The sequence below is a fragment of the Anser anser genome, assembly GCF_964211835.1.
Source record: "Anser anser genome assembly, chromosome: 4".
Taxonomy (NCBI): domain Eukaryota; kingdom Metazoa; phylum Chordata; class Aves; order Anseriformes; family Anatidae; genus Anser; species Anser anser.
In genome coordinates this window covers 46,035,314-46,057,063 of record NC_139724.1, presented here as the reverse complement: position 1 = coordinate 46,057,063, position 21,750 = coordinate 46,035,314, and the positions used below count along the sequence as shown (strand labels likewise).

Genomic DNA, 21,750 nt, shown 5'->3' with positions numbered 1-21,750 from the left:
GAAAGTCCCGGCCAAACACGGTTCATGTATGTATCGCAAACATTCATTTTTGGGAGAACCCAGTAATCTTGCATACCTTCAGATTGTTCTAGGCTGTACAGTGCACTTCAAGCACTGCTGTTGCTTTATGAGGTACCTTTGTGATGAGAGACCTAAAGTTGCAGCCATAATTTACCCTTGCAGTAGATTGTGGGCAGACAGAATTTTAGAATTAAGGTAATTTTAATGGATTTTTTGAAAACTTGTTTTGCAGATCTCACATTTTAAAAAGATGTGAGGTGAAAAGATGTGGGGAAGAAGTATGAAACTGTTGTTGCTGCTGCTAGTGTACTACCGTGTTGTTTGTTCTGTGTGAGGGCCTCCTGGTTGGTATCTGGTAGGGGAGGGCAAGGGCGCTGCTGCTGGGGGTGGGAGGCCAAGAGGCACAGGAGATTCCCCGCTTCTGAGCCAGCGCTCTACCTGATAGCAACAGGATTGGTATCACAAAAGACTGCAAAAGAGAGTCTGTGCTCCTTTAAAGGCCTATCCTGGACCTGGCTGCCAGGGAGCTGAGGGAGGGAGAAGGCTGGCAGCAGACAGGAAAGAAGGAAATAATTCAGTTAAATTGAATTAGATTACATCAGCAGAACTAAGCAAAAAAGTACAATAAACAGGCCCCCTAAATCAGAAGTGGCTATGACCACAGAAATCAGTCTTCACAGATTTGCGTAACAGTATATTGACTTATCACTGGTGTCTAACATGAGCCATTGCATTGCACAGTTACAACGTCTTGGACTTGATTACATCTAGGACTGCATGTGTGGCACTGGCCCATCTTGGTTCATTTGACACTGGTAATTTTTCAGGACCCATAGCAGGTGGTGATGCAGCAAGGCACTGATTTCCTACAGACTGAGGAAGTGCTGCCTTAGTTTCTGGATGAAAGGAAAACAGAAGCAACAGCATGAGAATACAGGACTGTGAGCAAACCCTTGTTTCCCTCTTCTGCTGAGGACTCCTGCTGAACCCCCGCAGAGAGGGCAGCGGTTGCTCTAGAAGAATGACTTTGGATTTTCAAAATATCCTGTCTGAACTATTGGGCAGGAAATAACCTTAATCGAGTAGATATAACCAAATAGTCTACTAATACCTTCAGATACTCCAGATTATTTTTCCTCTGAGTGGTAACTAATTGATTTAACGAGACATATTTTCATATTTAAAAGGAAGCATCCTGAGCATTTCCTGAAGACTGTAGATTTAATTTGTTCAGCAGTGTTTACGTATTTATCAGCATTAGTTTTTAGGTATTCATCAGCAAGCAAATATCAGATTTTAGTTTATAACAGGCATCGAACTCCATACAAAAGCCAGAGATTTAGGAGGAAACTGGGTGCAAGTGACAAAGTATCACTCGTAATTGACACCAGCACATAAGAATATATTTACCTACTGCTTGGATGTCTTTCATTTGACGGTACATTTTGTAAGTAGTTATGTTTGAATGAAAAAGCACACTGGACAAACTTGCAATTTGAAAGTGAAGTCCTATTCCCTTTCTCAGTGCTGCCTCCTCTTAGTGCTCCATTCTAGGAGTTTCTGAACTGTCCTGTGCATTATTTAGCATCCTCAGCTCCTACCAACATAAAATTACACACAGCACCACCAAAACTCCAACTCGGTAAATTTTGGAGGCCTAAACACTCCTATTTAAAAAAGCAGTAAAAAACAGTCCTGTATGTACTTCAGGATTCATGAGAATGAAATACTGGTGAGAATACTTCTGTTAGTTCAAAGTAATAAATATAAATGTGCTCTTAAATGGGTTCCATTCTCAAATGTGAATTCCTACAACAAAGGTTAACATCCTGAGCCCTAGGATATAAGCAATTAATTATGGAAGAAAACCTAACAGCTAATTCTTCTAGAGGAAAATTTTCATGTTCACAATCTAAAATGTTCACTTCTTTGCTTTTTTGCAATCATATGCAGAAACTAAAAGTGGTTGCGAGATTTTTTTTGTTGTTGTCTACAGTAATGCCTTTTTGGGTTATGGACCAACGGTGCTGACAAATATCTAAATCATGCCAGCAGCCAAAATGCCAAATGGCAAACTAGTCCATTTTTGATAGTACAAATGCAAGATATGGCCAAGATAAGATATGTCTAAAATTAAAATTGCAAGAGACAGCATGGCTGGTTTCAAACCTTGCTGTCTATTTGCAGTAATTACTTCGGACACAAAACAGCCTGACACAGAACAAGAGTTACAATAGGTATTAATAATCAAAGTGTCTGACCAATTGTGTACTCCCAAAGAACTAAAAATGGAATCCAAATAAAAAAGTCAGAAATAATATTCAAAATTCCTATCTTGACGCATTTGTGACTTTGGCAATATGGATAAGATTGCTGTAAAATTTTGCACCCATGGATTTTGAGGGTTTTGGATATTGGGACTTTGGCATGGGCCCAGGAGTGTTCCAGTAAACTCATTTTAGAAACATGTTTAGCTTTTCTATTAATGTGATCAGTAGAAGTGATTACTGTCAATGGAATTATGTGAAAGAACTCCAGTGGAAGACCTGGTTCCAAAGATCATTGATTGTAGGAGACAGAAAGAACCGATGAAGCGTAGGGATGAGTTAAGGGTCCACACAGGATAGCCCTGTTTAGCATTACAGGCCAGGATCTAAGCTTAAAAGTCAGATAACAGTCTTTTTTTTTTTGTTTAATATGTATGACCTTGGGTTTCACACTACCATTCTTCATCTGCAAACCTGCCTTTCATCACATCCGAAATATTAAGTGGATCAGCTCTGAACACATTTTCCAATCAGAGTCTCATCTAATCTCTCACCTCTCCCTCATCCCTCCCCATATTCTTAACACCTGCAGTGTGCTGCTCCAATTTCTTCCTGAATACAGACATATGAGATTACAACTTCTGTCCATGAACAATCCCCTTCTAAATAATCTTTGTCTAAAAATCCTTCTTCAAACACCTTGCATTGCTTAGGCTTAGCTACCTCTTAAGCTGGGTGTTCCCCTGCTTTATTCTAGTCCCCCCTTGTCTTTTTGGTCCTTTTCCTCTTTCCTTCCACAAATATCAAATATCTGTGATATTAGGGTCGTGTTTTTTTTTTTTTTTTTAAAGGAAATTCCCACCATGTGAACAGCTCTATTGTGCTTCCTCACTCTTTAATTCTTATTGGAATATACACATCTTTTTTGACATTTCCGATTCCTTTCTCTTAGGTGTTTTAAGGAAACGAATTACTCAGGCATATTTCAAATAAACTGTTCTGCATAAAGGTAGTGGGAAGCCATGTTACATGATGAAGACAATTCTAAGATTGTGAAGTTTATCAAACATGGAAGAACAATTTAAATATTTTAACTACTTTGCTACACATACTGTGTGCATGAGAAGATATAAACGATAATGACAGTAGATTAAATTTGGTTCACAAACCTTCAAAGATACTCAGTATGACATTCTTTTTCATTTATGCAGCTGAGCAAGTTTACTTCAGCCAGCGGGTGGGGGGTCTAAGAAAACTATTTGGACTGTATAACAAGAACACATCTGTACAGTTGAGATAGCTTTGAAGATATGCCCATTTTTTTTAATAAGCTAAATTCTTTTCTAAAAGAATCTTAATATCATTTCTCCCCCTCACACACACACACACACAAAATAAAACAGCTTTAGAAACAGTCATGTAAGCACTTTTGCGTCCCAAAACATAAACTACTTAACCAGTCACGTCACAGAATAATACAGTATACACATAAAAATGGAATGGGATTAGTTTACAGATTATGCATTCAAACAACCATCAGCTAAATTCATCTTTGAAAAGGATTGATATGAAAAACAATTAATGTTGCTAGTTCCAAGCAAAAATTACCTATAGCTCTTTACAAATACAAATATCCAATTACGGTATGCTTCAGCATTTGACTAAGCTTGGCAGGGAGAAGTAAAAGCAAAAACATACCCTGGCAATCTACAGCACATAGAATACTACAGCATTAACCAATGTAACCGTCTTGTCCTATTTAGGAATTTACTTTTTTTGTTTGTTTAGATTGCTTTGTTTGGGTTTGATAATGTAACTGCAAGCTGATTCAAAATGACAAAAAGCTTCTTTCCCTGCTCAGTATTAGATTGCAGACTCACTGGCTGTCCATAATGATGATTGTAAAAGGTCCATTAGACTCTTAAAAAGAGCAGTCTGTTTGCAGCTACCTTTCAGACAGAATTTGCTAGTACTACTGATTGTGTACACTTGTACACAAAATAGTAAGCTATATAAATTTAAAGTCAGTGTATCAAATTCTCATACAGCATAGATGTTCTAAGCATGCAATTTCAAAGGGCTGTATTGTATTCAGTGCTCTGGAAAAAAAAAAGTTACAATTCCTCCTATGCAACTAAATTTGGAAAATAAGAGTCCACAGATGTGCTCTGGAGTATTTTACGTGCTTGTACTTAGAACATTATGCTACCCAGCACAAGTGAGGCCTATGACATCCCATGACATAAGCCACTGGCTTTCATATGCCCAGAGCATTCGTACTGCACAGTGAAAATAGTTTGGACAAGCTGACCGACACCAGCACCAGCAGCGTCATTCCTAGCAAAGAACAAAACACTCAGGCATGGCTGAGGCTTTCTCAACACAGTGTGCATGATAGCTTCCTTAAAATGGTAAATAAGTGAAAATACTGGGAAGATGTTTGTCAATTTCCTTCTGTTTTCTCTCTGTCCCACATTATGTAAAGGTAAATTTAAATGTTCCACTTTGAACTATTAGAGATTTGGAACCCAATGAACTCTAGATGTGTAACTGTCATTTGGCCTCACCTAGATCCTTTGCTTCCCCTCTGTCCTTTTTCTGACCTCCTTTCTTCATCATCAAATCTTTCATATTAAGAGAGCTAACTGGAAACGTCAGGGTTCCAGTTCTCTGTGAAACTTGAATTTAAATCTCACAGGGATGCAGTGGGGAAAGCGTACAGAAATTTCTTTATTAAGACCTACTGGTAACCATGCTGTTAACTCTCCTGTGGTCACTGTGAGGAAGTCTGCTCCTGGCCTTGCAGAACAACCATCCTCTTTCACAAGCAACCAGACACTGTAGAGCTTGGTAGAAGCATTACACAGAGGGCTGTCATGTGTTATTGCAGTCTTATCTTTGAGCTTTTTTCCTTGGATGAGCTTATTTTTTCAATCCTACAACAAGTGATACACTTTTTCACCAAAAAACAAGGGTAGCTTTGTCCCAGAACAGTCTAGGATAATGTGTCAGAACCTATTTTCATCTGCTTATTACAGTCCTCAAGAACAATACTTTAGCCCTTCCCACCATCCAGAATGATGCCTACCTTCAGTGGATTGTTTGTTTGTACTCAAGATAGCTAGGCAACAAGTGAACAATAATTACCCATGACGCAGCAAAACTACATTGTTTTAAGCTGTACATGTCCAACTTTTTTTTTTTTTTTAATTTTATTATTATTCTTATTTCAGAAGGCAAAATTGAATGCAAAATCTGGATCAAATTAGTTTTGACTAATCCTTATCTACTCCCCATTAGAATACAGTGAGAGCAATGCACCATGATCTATCAGCTACCTAAAATGAGTTCTTTCCTGGAAGATATTTGTGGTGCTTAATGAGCTGTGGCTCTGCACAGGGGGTCTAGCATGTTGCAATGCCATACACACCATGGAGCCCCATGGTATGAAGGTTGTCATGCCATACAGTTTAGCACAAGGTTGCTTCACATGCCCTTGAATTACAGTCCTGGAACAGGGAGAACTGGGGAGCACAATGGAGGGATACAGGAGCTGGTTGAAACAGATCGATTAGCCTAAGATCAGTGCTATTGCTGCAGTCAGCAGGGCAGCCTCTGCAGGCAGCAGAGGCAGGAGTATGCTGCAGCAAACTTTGGGAGCAGGATGAAGTGGATACAGCAGAGAATAAATCTTGCCAATTTTTTCAAGTATGGCTTAGCTGGAGAACTGTTGGGAATCATTACTGTATAATATATTAGATGTGCTTGTACAAGTTAAATTACTTGTTTTCTTGGACAATGACATGATCTTCTTTCTTTAAAGTACTATAAATTACTCGACAATATAAATTGAGATATTCTGTTGATATGTGGGTTTTCTTTCTTTTCTTTCTGGTTTTGTTTGGTTTGGTTGTTATGCCTGGTTTCTAACAAAGCATAACTTTCAGTCCACATTCATGTCAGCAATGGCCTTATTTGAAACAGCAATTCTTCTCAAGGTGCCTCGCAGGGTGATGACCCTTAATTCCAGGCATCCCAGATTTGATTAAAGCCACATGAAACAAGTTCATCTTTGTAACCCTGCACTGGTATATTGCCTACTCTCCTCAAACACACAAAAAGCCTTTACTAAGACTACACTAACTCATCTTTATGTTGGTCACATTTTCTTAAACATTGTCTCTCTATCAGAATTTAAGCCACAAACCAGGTACAGAACTGAGAAATACACTAGGAGCTAGATCAAAAACAAGATCAAGAACAAAGTATGAATCGCCACATTTATTCCTTTAAGGAAGAGCCCTTTTGTGGAACGTTTATTCTATATATAACTTATATATGTTCTGTCTAGATATCTTTTAAAGTAGAACAGAAAAATCCTAGCATATATACTGAGAATTTCAGTATCAGAAAGGAGTAAAGATAATCCATTTTGCTCCTTCTTAGTTTGCTTCATACATGAGACATACAGAGGAGAAAGCATGGAGGCTTTGTGAAGCTTTGCCTGACTAGTGACTTGAGTTAGGCAAGAAGGAAACTCAGTATTTTCTTTATAAAAGCAGAGATCTTCCTCTGTGCTCTCCCACAACATTAATTGTATGTGCTGTCAACAAGAACAATTACTGCAAACACAAACATTCCTCCTGAATGAGGAGCAAAGTAATTTTCCTTTTAAAACCAAGAACAAAACCATCTCTTCCTATAAGCTGAGCTTTCCCACTCTCTTTTTCTTCAGAAGTAAGTGGCCTTTTATCTTTCTTGGGGTTATAAGGAGATGAAATCCTATACTTCAAATCAGTGGCTATTCCTGTCCCCCCCCCCCCAAAGTAGCTGCCATAGAAGGGAGAGGAGGGAAAAAAAAAAAAAAGACCAAAAAATGCAAGAACAAAACTTGAAGCTTTTTGGGGAATTGGACAAGTCATGAAAAAAGAAAAAAAAAAAAAAGAAGCAGAAGAAAAAGAAGGCAACACACAACTGTCACCACAAGCAACTGTACAATCATTTCAGTGGAATTGTGAGGAACTATTCTGGATTTAGTGCCCATTTTAAGACTAGATCCATGAGTTTGATACAAGGCTGTTCAACAGAAGACAAACTACAACCTAGCCACGTTATCATAGTGATACCTAAACCCACAGAACAGACCACCTTTTGTGGATTCTCTTTCCCTGTGGGTGATCACTACCTTTACCGTTGCAGTTTTCTTTTTCAGAGATCAAAAGAAATCTTGTTTTGGTTCTTGTCTTTCTCTCTCAGGCTTTCACATACACTTTATGAGAAGTTAGTGAATTCTTGATGTTCATAGTTTTTTGATTCCATTTAAATTCCCAATCCCCTCTTCCTTACTTCTAAAGCAGTCGTTCTGATCAAATACAGATAAAGAAACAAAGCATTTCCACAGGTTAAAGTCTCCAGAGATCCCTAACCCACCACGGAATCATCACTGTTGAATATTCAGTCCTTTCAATAAGAATCCAAAGTATAAAACAGATCAAATAATGTGCAAGTGATCCTTCAACATGATCATAATACCTAATTTATTATAGTTGGTGTTTCTAGCTCCAAGTTATGAAACACGCTGAATGCCATTTTCTTACTTGAGAGCACCAGATACTGTTCTATGCTTTTCTGACTTTCAAAGTGGATATCCATTGGCGATAACTTTCAATAAAAATCCACTTCCAAACCAGTGTAGACTAATTACAGCACACAGAGTAAAATCTCAGTGTCTAAATATATTAACAACAGGCACAGAAATTATCTTGAACACAAAAAGTCATCAGACACAGAATCCTTTTCTTTAAAGAAGATGATGCCGGCAGAAGACTTAATTGATAAAACACTGACCAAAACAGAGATTTTCTGATTTGTCACCTGTCCATAAGTATATGTGTGTTTCCTCAAGGTTGTGAAGTGCAAATTATCCCCGACTCAAAGCAAATTCCTCATACAAGAAGTCCTAAGCATAGTGCTGCCACTACAATTACAATACAGTGTATAAAATCAGTTGATCCTCTAGTAGTTCAAATTCTAGCTGCAAAAATACTTCCTTTCATTGAATTATGAGACAGGAACCCATTATGAGTCCTGGAGAGCAACTCAATCTTACTAATTTTCTGTCAGTGTAAACAGCTGGTAACCTTGTCTGAATGTTGAATTCTAGATTTAAAAAATTGTAAAAACCACTTTAAAAACAGAAAAGTAATTTAATACTGTTTTTAAAATTGTGGTTTCACTTTCTGTGGGAAACAAATGTTCCTGTGGGGATCACCTGAAGGAATGCCAAATATCCATAGTAGACTGCACAGCATATAGTAGCCCCAAACTTTCCACAAATAAGCAAGCAAGGAGAACCTTCACTCAGTTTCAAATGAGCCTGAAATGGCTTTGTTGTTTCTTCAGTTTTCATGGGGAACCAAGTGAAACAGAGCAATTTTAATTGAATTTTGGCAGGATATTTCTTTTAATTCATTCAAATTCAATGTGAATTTCTAAGCATGCAAGTTGTTTACATGGATGTGTACACAGAAGGCAAAACTTAAGTTTTCACTGACATGCTTGTGACTTTCAAATGTGAAGCTATAAAAGCTACATATTAAAGAGTTCATATTTAAAGGAAGGATAATTATAATATCTACCTTCCTCTTCTGAACATGTGCACAAGATAAAACTGCTAGTATTAATGTATCATAATATTTGATTTCTTAAACATTAGCATTAGTCAATTTTATAGTACAAGTATCTTTCGACATGCTATACAGCAGCAATTATAGCATATACATTCAATAATGTATGTGCATTACCTGTAAAAATATAAATAAGTGATCAACAGGACCTGGACAGTTGTGCTGTGCACATGTATATGAGAGAATATTTTTCTTAAAAACTATGAGAATTTTTTTTTCCAGATCTTTTGGGGCTGACTCTACAACTCATACACACTGATTCCTATCTACCTTCACAGCCAGAAGTGGCATATGACATGCTGTAATAACCCAGCAGAGTGCTCAAGCACATAATTTGTATAAACAGATAAGCGTTAATTAATGCAAAGACTATCTGCTTAGAATTAGATTCATGCTGAAATACTTGGCTGAACCACAGCATATATAACTGTCAGCCTGTACATAATTACATTCCTGTGAAACAGTGAAACATAAAATAGAGCCAAAGGAAGCCAAAATTTCTTTATATGGATTCAATTGCCACAAAAGAGAGCATTTTCATATGACCATATGAGACCATACAAGTTAATGCTGGTGGTATTTGTTATACCAGTCCAATGAGCACATCTCAGTATCTGAAACAGAAGGCTATTTTTTTTCCCTTTTGCTAGAGAATCACAACTTGAGTTCTAAATTTAATTTGCTAAATTGATTTCAAGTGTTAAACTTCTGTACATACTAGAGAAGGAACAGGACGGAATAGAAAGCACAAAACAGCCTCTCAGAGGCCACTGGGGAAATGCTGAGTCCCAGAGATGATAATAACACCAAAAATGTAGGTTTCTACAGTTAAAATCTGGAGCCACTCAGGTACAGAAGTGCTTTGTCACCACTGCCATGAGTATTTAGAGGATTCATTCCTACAACTTCTTCATAGGATTTAGAAATGGAGTTGTGGAAAAAGAAAACTCAAAGGAAACACAATGGTTATTTCCCACAGACTGTTCATCAGAGCAGTAGCAGGAAGACCGTATCATTGCTCCTTAATGTTCAGAGATGGGTTCATGTACAGAAACCCATGGCACAAAAATAACATATTTCTTACAAGAGTGTGCAGCTTAAAATAACCTCAACATATTTTCTATTCCACTTTCAGTTTATGGCTTCTTTAAAAAACCATAAGTTTACTTTCTACCTTCCTCCCAGTCCTGAAGTCTGAATTGGTCAGCTTAATGTATTAATTCTTTATTTTGCATGTCTCTCAGAACTTCTTGTTCTGGATTGACATTCACACAAACAGGTCCTAAACACCAGGTCCTGTCAAGTCTCTCTCAGTGTGTAAGAACCTAGGGAAAAATCAATGGCTTAGAAAGGAAGTTCTGAGAAGGCCAGAGGTGAATGAACATGCAAAAATCCAAAATTGTTCTTCTCTGGGAGGCACTTGGGCTTCAGAAAGGAAATTTATAATAGGGGCTGCACTTAGCCCTTTCATTCACCAGTGCATAAGCACTGAAGCAGCTGATTGCATAGGCATTACAGCTGACTACATAGGCATTACTACTTTCTGTGTGGGAAGAATAATCTTTCTTTTGTCCATATAATATAGAATTAAGGCCTGGGTCACCTTAGTTCCTCCTACCCCTTATTCTATGTTGGCTTCTTCCCTATTCTTTGTGTTAACTATAGTGCCACACTACCAGTCCTGGATACTGAAATCCTCTCCAACTCAAATGGGTAAGGTGTAAGCTATAAGCCTCATAAGCATCCTCTGTCTTGTGCAACTCACATGGGCCATCAGTTGCTGAGGAAAATGGTCAATCAGCTCCATATCTTCAGCTAAGGGGCAGTGACATTGCTGACCTCTCTGGACTGGGAACCTCAAAAAAAGCCCTACTTTTACCATGGGTAGGACAGTAAACAGCCCTTAAATTTTGGGTCTCTCTAAAGCAGAAGAGCTCAGTCCCCACAGATGTTTCAGCGTTAAGTGTGCCAGTGGATTTCTCCAAGTTTCTCTGTGGCATAGTGGCACCTTCTGTGAGCTGCTCAAACCGTGTCACTGAAAGAAATTTTAGGACAATATAGTGACATCTATATTGCTGTTTCCTAGTGTACTTACCTCAGGGAGGAAAGGTGTTTTTTTCTTTTTTAATAATTCTAGCCAAAACAGTCCTGCCAACAACATTTTGTTGCGTGGACTTAGTCCAAGCTAGAACAAATCAACTACCTAGAGACTGCGCTCAGAGACCTGGCAGTCAGCCATTTTCTTTCATCTTCTAGACCACATTAAGATGTGACTGTTTTCTTTTTTGTTTCTAGGAGACATTGGTTAAAATTAACAACAACAAAAGATCATTATCATAAGACAACGTTGAATATGCTAACGATATCATGGACATAAAAGATAAACATGGTAACAGATGAAATATTGCTGTGTGAAGGAATTCCTAGAAGCAGAAGGCTCTAATGAGTAGGCAAAAATGATATAATGATGCTAAAATGGTAACAGTTAATTACCTTAGCCTTACACAGGGAACTGTAGTCCACTGTCAGAGAAAAAAGAGATACCAAGAACTGAGTTGTCTTAAACTTTCAAAGTGTAACACAGATGTAAAACATTAAACATGACTGACTTAATCTTATATATCTATCACTTTCTAGAGAGTCCAGCTAAAAGTTTTACATCAGAGAGATCTAGAATCGTGCCTTCTGTCCAGCATCCTAGCATATGGCTGTCTTAGCTACCTGTGGATTTACACAAGTGCTACATCTTAGATCCGGGCTGGCACGTTCTGTATGCCAATCATAAGTTTATCTTTTACAGTTGCGATGATAGAAACTCGAAGGTCTAGAGCTCCAGCTGAAGTCTCTGAAGACCCTTGCACACATTAACTGGCAACCACTGCTGAGGATATAAAGCTGGACAATCCTTTCAGAGGAACTTACAGCACTGCTATTTCTAAAGCTGAGTACCAGGACAGCACAGTTACATATGAAAACATGGGCAGCAAGTAATGTTAACTACAATTGTTTAAGCACTGAAAATTATCAGAATGGAAGCTCATACAAAAGTTTGGAAAGAATTGTTTACACATCTCTAATTAGAATGTGAAACTACAGTACACAGGGTGGATTCTGTTCCCATTGTAGCCATTGCATGCTTTTCCCCATATTGCAATCTGTTTGTTTATATCTAATTTATCTGGAGAGAAAAACAAACACAGAAACACACCAGTGAGGTAAGGAGGACTTTTGTATATAATGTCATTAAAGTTTTCCAACATGCTTTACTCCTTCACATGATTTCCTTATTCATCTGCTGTTGAGCTTTAGTGTACCAAGAGGAACCAGGGGCCCTCAACAAACCGAATCCCACTTGTTTGGGAAACAGACAGCAGTTTTATGGGGACCTGCTTTCTCTGGTTCATTTTCCCACTTCACTAAACATTGTCCAAGTACTACTGAGATCCATTCAATACAATTTCCTAGTGAAGGAATATGTCTTACATTGATTTGAAGGACCATTTTCTCTTCTCTCTTTTCTCTTCTCTTCTCTCTTCTCTTCTCTCATTTTTTTTTCTTTTTCCTTTCCTTTCCTTTTCCTTTCTTTCCTTTTCCTTTCCTCATTTTTTTGAGAATATTATGTAGAGTAAATATTAAGTCCCACTTTCTTGAAACTCAGAATATGAGTAACTTTGATTGGAATTAGAATATATTTTTATAGGCAGCTTTGGAAGAATCAGCATTGAGTCAGGTCCAATTCTAAGCAGATTTGTTGGAAGCATTTGCTTTTCTACAACAATTGTAGTGATTGGAAATGGTATGTGGGTGCCCTCACACTTATATTTTTCTATACTTACTGGAGCAAGAAACTCTCCCTGATAGGTTTAAGCAGCCATAAGCAGTAAAAAAGAGTTAATAAATTTCTTTATCATCAGGGTAAATCACTTATTTGGGACCTGGGAGATTATGGTGTGTTCCCTAATAACAGAATTGCACAGGACAGGTAGCGCTGCTAAAACCATCCACTTTAACTGTAGAATATTAAAATATGTGTTCAATACATAATCTGTTTACAAATCTTTTTGTTTATCACAAAATAAGGCATTTGAGGTTAAAAATAGTCTGAGGAAAAACTTACCCTCAACATTAAATTAAATTATAATCCAATCTGTTCAAAACACCCAATTAGATGCTATAGGTTCACTTATTTCCATTTTTGTGGAAAAAGGAAGAATTACAAAAATGATCGGTTAATCTGCTTTATTTGGAGATCCCAAGGTACAAAAAAGGCCATGAGGCTCATGGGACTGAAGTTACTGTAACTTCATATTTTAGGATAATGTTCTCCAAAGACTTTTTGAACATTTCCTTGCTTGGCTGTTATACAGTAAGTGTGCTGTGAGATTTCAGGCTGACCTTTAGCTTTTGGAAATGCTGAAGTCTGTGTTTGCAGAACAAGCCTGCAAATTTCAGCTAAACAGAAGAAGGAAAAACAGTGGGGACTGTTTTGTTACAGGGTCGAGTCATTTCTTTTTAACAAAAAAATACTGCTGATTCAACAGAAATTACTAGAGACACTTAAAGTGGAAAGTAATGGAAATGTTTATATTGCAAGCAAAATCTGAGTAAAGGGATATTTTCCAATAGATGGCTTACTATAGTTGCCACTTCATAGCCTCTGAAGGCTGCTGAGCTTCCTGCTAGATCTGAATCTACTTGCAACTCCTCTTTCTCAGGCTCTACTAAGAGATGGAAAGGAATCACACCTGCTGTTTGCCCTTCGACGATCTCCTTCTCTGCAGAACACACTGTAGAATGTGTGCCAATGCCCTAATCAATATTCATCTAATAAGCTTCCTCTAAAGAAAAAACAAACAAATAAACAAAAAACTAACAGTCATTTCTCTATGAGTGAGCAAACTCAATCTCTTTTGAGTTCTCACAATTCTACTTAAAACTTACTAAAATTAGAATGCTGTCCTTTTTAATTCATCACAAAACCGATAGCTTAGGCTGAGACAATGCCAGTGGTTTTCAGACCCACTTTTCCCAGTAGGCTGCCTTAAGGGACTTTTATACTGGGAAATATAACTAATGTCTTGTTTGTTCTCATAGCTGGCTTGGGACAGCAGAGTTCCAAAAGAAATAGGAGAGTGATTTGTTTATGTTAAGATATAGCCCTGATCTAGGATGTCATCTCTTTTTTGATTTCTCCCATAACTTCAGTTCACTCAGAATCAGATGCTTCTTTTTTAGAATGATTAATCGTAAAAATGCTTCCTAGTATCTGTGTTCAAGATTTCTCACTTCATCTCATTTGAGTGTGACAGCAGGCAAGAGTGAGGTGCAGAGAGCAAATGTTGCTCCAGAAGAAAGTGGAATAATTTTTCAGATCACAATCTGAAGGACTCACTCTCAGTTCTTCTCAGCACAATATTGTAGAATAGTCAAAATTGGCTTAAACTTTTCATATTTCCTTTGAATGCTAATTAAATAATTTATAATTAAAAACCCTTTTAACTTTGGATGGAAAGGTTTTCGCATACCAGCTTATGTTTGGTGATAGGGAGACTGTTGTCATGACATTGCTTTCCTTATCTTACTCATTCGTTTCTGCAAGGCCAGGACATGTGTATTGAATGTAGGGACAAGCTTATATTTGGACACAAAAAAAATGAGCTGCCATTATCCTCATGCCCTCCCACATTTTCCACAGAAATAAAAAACAAAGCTAGCACCCTTTCCTACATCTTTAAAATCCTCTTTTGCAGTGGAAAATCAACCCTAGGAGAAACTCCAGAAAGAGCTATGCTAGGATATTACAGAGTACAAGCAGTTGTTTCGATAGTATTCATTTTTGGTGATCCACGGTGTTTGAGACCAGAATAACTTTCTGAGTTGAACAACAGAGTGGATGGAGAGGAGCTCACAAATCTCAACTGAATCACTTTGCCTAGAATTTGAGTTAAAAGCAAAGCAGACATTTTTTGTGACCCCCACCACCCAAGTTTCTGAATTAAAATAGGTACTAAAATATGACCAAGTAATTGCCGTTTTGTGCATAAGGGGAGACTTGGCAGAAAACAAAGATATTTGGAGAAAGTGTGGTGGCTGGCATGGGTCATCATGCATTTTGAGAATTACAGAAAAAATGAGGAGCAGAAGTATAGAAGAAAGAAGACTAAATGCCGTGAATCTGATGGTGATCATTAACAGGAAATTCTCTTGCTGGAAAGTTCTAATTCCTCTGTTGAATTGTTGCAAATTCTCCCTTATTATTGTATGCTATACTTCTAAATACACAGATTGTTACCTTTTCATATCAGGAGTTTAAGGAAAACCTGGAGTATAGAGATGGATGAAGTATAAATCTCTACACTAGTCGTATTTATTTGTAGGGAAAGAGTTTTCCCTACCATTTCATGGTCCATACGTATCTGTGTATACTTCAGGGGCAGGAACATAACATTCCCAAACTTATTCCACAGAGCTGAAGCTATAGTTTGTTTATACATATGCAAAGACTATCTACATGTATCACTAGTTTTTTAGAAAATGTCATGACATTTTTGTACTAGACAGTCCAAATAGGATGCCAGCGCTGCTGTTCTAACACAAGGCTTCTCAGAGCAAGTCTAGATGCAGATCAAGTGAATAGAAAGCTGTGCTAACCAAACAGTTATTGACCTTGTGTTACCCATGGCAGGAAGCATTTTGTTTTTCTCTTACATTTCCCTGCATAACTGTAGTAAAAACAAGAGACTACCAGAAGTTTTTTTTGGGGTGTGTGCCTGTCTTCCCCTTGATATTTCAGTCCTGATCTGCTCTTTTAGTGTAGAGCCTCCTCAGTAGAGGTGACTCATAATGCTGAAGCATTCTCCAAATGCAAGGCGAACAAGCATTTGCAAGGGATTAGGCTGAGGTCAAAACTCACTCCAGACTGTCTATTTAGGTATAAATTTGGGTCAGAAGAGTTTTTAAGTTATAAGAATTTAAGTTAAGTTTTAAGAATTTAAGTTCATTAAATCATTCTGCCACCTAGCTCATATTAGCCATACTTTAAAAGGTAATTACATTGTGTTCTGAGATCAATTTTGCCAGATGAGCCTAGATGAAAGGTTCTGATACAGACTCTGGGAGCTTTATGATTCTTATCTTTCATAACCAGACCTTGTCACAGTCACCAGTAGGTTTGTTAAAGCAAGTGGAGTAATCTTTGTAAGATGACTACTGGATCCCCACTAGCACAGAACATAGCTTCCTACATTGCCCCAAACAGGATGGGAGAGATCATATTATACACTCTTCTTTGGCTGCTGCCTTCTTTTGTAAAATCAGTGCAGAGCTTAAGGAGTCCAAAGAGTTCCATGCTAAATTACTACAGAGAGGATTGCATTAATCTTCTTTCATGCTATTTTCTCAGACACAGAGGTAAAGTGGTCCTGCTTTGACTATTATTTTCAAAAATTCATGTTAAATGCACTCTTTCTCTCTAAGAACGTCAAAGATGAAACGCTATGGCTATGTTTAGAGTACAATTCAAGACATGTTTCTCTGTATGGCCTTTTCTGTTACTGTGGCAACTACAGATTTGATAAGGTCCTCTAAACTTGCCTCCAGGCTAGTTTTTCTTCTTTCCTGTAAAGTTATTTAGGTAGATGCTAACATTCGTTATAGATGTAAGGGGCTGCTTGCACCTCAAGGGATTACATACTGCACTGATTTCCTGTGAAATCACCCCGTATCTACCCACTATGCTTATGACCTCTTGCAATTTCAGTCTGTCAAATTGCAGTCATCATGAATTACGACTTGTAATCAGAGTAAAAATTCACTTGAAAAATCACTGAAAAACAGCTTCTCGCCGTAAGGATTAAATGGTCTTAGTCCATTCCTGACAGAAGTTTGCTTAAACTCTTCTAAAACCCTCCAGTGAAGGAAATTCCAGGACTCCTAGGTTAACTCTTTCATTGCTCTTAGAAATATTTAAGATGTAAATCTAAATTTTATTTGCTGCAAAGTTGATTTCTTGCTACTTCTTACCCTATATAGAAGATCAAACAAATGTGCTGCCTTCTTGATAAGTTTTCTGTTGTGAAGAGGTTAAGTCTTCCCACTCAACTCTATAGCTGTTTTTTTTTTTTTTTCCCCCTCCAAAAAGAAAGACTGAGTACACTAAATTCCTTCACAGCTTCCTCATAGGTCATGCTTTCTAACTCTTTTAGCATCCTTGCTGGCCTACTTTGGACCATCTCCAATTTGCCCAAACCCTTCTGAACTTGACAGAGCACTCACCGTGCCAAATAAAGATGAATAATTACCTCCTATGTTCTACAGATTGAGTTGTCCTATTAATGCGGCCCAGTATCGTGTTTCCCTGTTTCTTTAAGGAACAACAACAAAAAAAACAACAACCCCTAAAAACCTCCTGAACCTGTAGTCTTCCCTTATTTAGTTTATAAACACACTAAACGACCCCCAGAACTTCTGCAAAAGAGCCAGCGCCAGCAAGATACTTCTCTTCTTGTTTTTATAAATTCATTTTCTCTTTCCCAAGTAGAGGAGTTTGTTTTAATGTAACAAACTTTATAACTTCACTTTTTATCTTCCATTTTCCAGATCATTCCAAACATGGCTCTTTATAACACCAGCAGTCACACCCAGTGGGCTATCATCAGCCAATTAGTGTATACTATTTCTTCACTAAACAATTAACAGAAAAAGTGTTAGGAGTGGATTCATGGCATAAGCCTACAATTCTGCTTGAAATAGCCCTCTAGCCTCAAAGTAGAATATTACTTTTTAAAAAACATATAACTTTCTTAAGCATCTAGCCTTACAAAGTCCCGCCAATACAATGATAAATGACTTGAAAGGGTTGTAACAAAAACTCTTCACTGGTTTCTCTGAGCACAGCATTAATAGTTTTCTTATCAAAGATGGAATCCTGTAGCAATAAAGTGTGGTATGCTTTGTACGATAGATAGAGAAACTCACAGGAAGTCTGTCATTAATGATAACAGCCAATTTTCAATTCCAAGGGGATCGTTTCCTACCTAACGAGCTCTGGTGAAAGTCCTTATGACCCCACACCAAATAACATGTCAGGTGGCACAGCAGCACAAAAATTGCTGTATCATAATCGATTCAGTGAGAATGAATTTAAAAAAAAAAAGTTCCAATCTCAGCTAGGTCTACAGGTTTGTAAATAAATATCAAACTTCTGGTTCTTATTGTTAGTCTAATGGGACTCTAAAAATCATATTAGGAAATATGAAAATGGTATGGACTGAAAAGTAGCAATACTTTTAATGGACAATATGAAGAATGTTTTAGAATGAGGTTATACCTCTATCATAACTTATTTTAGGATGGCTTTTAATATAGCTGCTGGAATATTTCACATCTAAATATTGCTCTTTGTAAGACTGAGATTTATAGTCAGTATTTTGGAGAAAATGTCTGTATTTTCATGAGGAAAAGTCTCAAGCTTTCCTTTTTTTCATTTTTGTTTTGTTTGATTTGTTTTGGTTTTGATTTTTTTTTACCCCACCTAACTGAACAACTTCTCATACTTCACTTCTGTCAAAAAATATTCAGATACGGAAAATTGCACCACCCAGAACTGTAGCTGCAGGGAATATAATTTTTGTGTCTTCAGTACTACTTTGAGTTTTAATTTTGGCCTTATCTCCCTTTCTTTCTCGCTGCCATGTTTCTCTTTTGCAACATAAAAAGACAACTACTAAAAACTCATAGGATAGTTTTACAACATGTATGCAGGGTAGCAAACAGTACTCTGGTCTGCAAGTAACAGTTGTGCAAAAAAATAAACATAGTTCATCTAATTGTGCCTGTATTGGGCCTATTAAGTAAAAAACAAAACAAAACAAAACAACAACAACAAAAAACAACAAAACCAAAAACCATCATGGTATCTACACAGGTCTGTAATTTACTTTGTATGTGCCCAACAAGGGCCATTTCTGATAGGGAATGTCTAGGAAATGTGATTGTTAGGATAGAGAAAAATGATCCTATTATCACACTTTCTGTGTAGTGGATTCACTGCCCTCTACTGTCTTAGATGAGAGCAAAGCCACTAGGGAACAATTTAACTTGTCTTGACAAACAGTAATATAAACTGACTGGGAAAACCTGTAATAATAAAACAATAGTCTCATCTGTTTCTTAAAAAAAGAATTAAGCTTTGTACTAGCAGTAAAGCTTTCAATTAAAATTGCATGCAATTAGAGTAAAGGTCTTTGTTATTATCTCATTAAAGTAAAATATTTGAACTACATTATACTGCTTTGTACAAAGGGTACTGTTTGTGTGTTCACCAAAGCAAAAGTAGTACAAAAAATGATTAACAGTCAAGAAGTTGAGACATGTAGGGTCTTGGATCTTCAGTAACATTTAATGTTTAAAACTCCACCCAGATTTCAGACCTTAGAGTAAATGAGAATCTAGTCAGTCATTCATCTGATGGTGTTTACTTAAGAATAAACTGAGATTTAGTCTTTTTTGACTACAAATGTATCTACACAACTAATGAGATGCTGACGTCTGAAACCAATACTTCAGGTGTGTCTATATAGTGCAATGGAAAGTACATATTCTGGACAAGCTCTTCAAAACCCACTAGAATAGTGCAACATATCACCTTACTATAAGGTAATAAAACTTGAGGTTGAATGGCAATAATGAATTTCACCATTCTACTTTTAATAACTAAGCTAGCTTGTTCAGAGAGATAGTTGGGCCTTACACTGCTAATCAGCACGATATATAGATTCAGATTTTAAAAGTGCAAGCAGCTTTTTGAACTGTTTAGTATACAGAGGGATTTTCAGTACAGCACAGACTCTACTAAAAAACTGTATGACTTGTATCTAAATATATTTGATGTATTTAAGATGTAATGACATAATGTAGTGGTACTTAGCTCACTGAGCTCATAAGAAGAATAACAACAGCAACAGGGGCAGTAACAAGGTGAAAATGACGAGTATATTTTTATCTCAAGATAGCAGCTGGAGATAGTATCATCACACCTATTCCAATAGCATAATTTCACATTGCAAACATGCAAATTCCAATTCAACAGCTCGTTGAGCACTTCCCACTCTGTTCAAATATATACAAAAAATGTCACACTGCCACTTCGTATGTTCTGAGGTTCACAGTAACTTGCCAAGAGAAGCTGAAAAGAGGCAGCTAACACAAAACAACCAGTAATCCTCAAGAAGTACTCTACGCTGAGAGCTGGTTTTGTGCATTTAAAAAAAAACCATAGATATCACTCTAAGCAACTACCATATGCTGTGTTCTGTGAGAGTCCTCACTAATATTGCCAGTCTGCTTAAGCAGCCACATTCAGACTATGTTTTGGAAAATCCTCTTTACTTGCCTATGTTGAACACTGTCCATTCCCTGCTTGGTAGTTACCAGTCTTTCGTCCCTTTCTGTTCTTCCCAAATACTGTTCTTACTGTCTTAATAAAATGCATGGAGCCTTCTGTCAACTTTCCTCTCCGTCTCAGCTGTTCATGTGACTGGTGAATGACAGTTTCAGCTATGCTCGTACTCACTATCAGTTATTTCAACTATCTATTTTGACACAAGACCTCCTAAAGGAGTCCTGTCAAGATCAGTTATTGTCCTCCCTTTAGTTACAGCATACATATGGTTTGCATCCACACCACAATACGGAAATTTATATATTGATACTTTTTTTTTTTTAAATTATTATCTTCGAGAGTGACCCCACTGTGGCTGAAACTATCATGACTATGATTGAGGACCATTTTTATCTTGGTGCTCTCAAAGATATAACATGGTTCTCAGAATAATAAAAAAAAAAGATCTTCCTTCATGCAAGAAAATCATGATGCCCTGTCCAATCATTTAGTATTTACACAGATTAACATGAAAGTCAACTCTTCAGTACAATCTCAGAACAAAATATACTGAGCGTGTATAGTTCTGATGTATGGTTTTTCTTTATAACTACCATATAGTAGTCAGTTACCATACTTTAAAAAAGTTCATAAAGCTAGAGATGGAGGCGGTAGTTAAAGTACAATTTTAATAGTGTCAGCTGTGGTTTTATACATATGCTTTATGATAATCCAGTATAATTTGTATCATATTTCTTTCCATATCACAGGAAAGCAAGAATAATGGGATGAAAGGCAAACAATCTCCCACATTTACCTTGTGTTTATTATATAAGATTTATATATATATATATATAGTTTTAATGACAAACACATAAGATGACAGACAAACACACACTGTCAAAAGGAAGTCATTAAACATCGTTTTGAAGTCAGACAGAGAATCAGTGAAATCTGTGAGAGTGGTATGGAAAAAATATCCAGGATCCAAACCCAAAAAGACTCTTCTGCTCTTCTTGAAAGAAATGTTCATACTGTCCAATAAATAATCAGAAATCTTTATTTAGTCTGAGACAAGAATTTTGAAAGGGTGAATACTTGAGAATTGAAAGGTGTTGCAGTCTGGTCACAGCGAGACAATCAAGTATAAAGAGCTTGAGTAATACTCGCATAAACCTGGCCTTACAAAAACTGTGCAGTTTTCCTTGATACTGTGGCTAGCCAATTCAACGGGATTGTAAAAAATTCTGAGCTTCACCTTCCTGGCAACAGGATATACACAACTCCTGCTGGGGACTATATATCGACCTCCCTCCTATTTTTTTTTTTTTTAATAAACATTCATCCTTTCCCATTAAATTGTTCCTACCATTATAATACCTTAAGTATCTTAATA

At 37.1% G+C, this 21,750-nt stretch overlaps 1 protein-coding gene and 1 long non-coding RNA gene across 4 annotated transcripts in view; one reads left to right on the top strand and one right to left on the bottom strand.

The window, feature by feature from the left end:
• Positions 1-21,750, top strand: part of SYNPO2 (synaptopodin 2) — a 93,077-nt gene that overhangs the window by 19,955 nt on the left and 51,372 nt on the right. The gene's annotated exons all lie outside the window — the stretch shown is intronic.
• Positions 1-21,750, bottom strand: part of LOC310899532 — a 64,222-nt gene that overhangs the window by 19,643 nt on the left and 22,829 nt on the right. Inside the window, exon 5 of one of the 2 annotated variants that reach the window (XR_014584364.1) lies at positions 21,191-21,388. The exons of the other annotated variant lie outside the window; for it this stretch is intronic. This is a non-coding gene — a long non-coding RNA (uncharacterized lncRNA). Of the gene's footprint in view, positions 1-21,190; positions 21,389-21,750 lie in introns of those variants that run through there. 2 annotated transcript variants of the gene reach the window in all.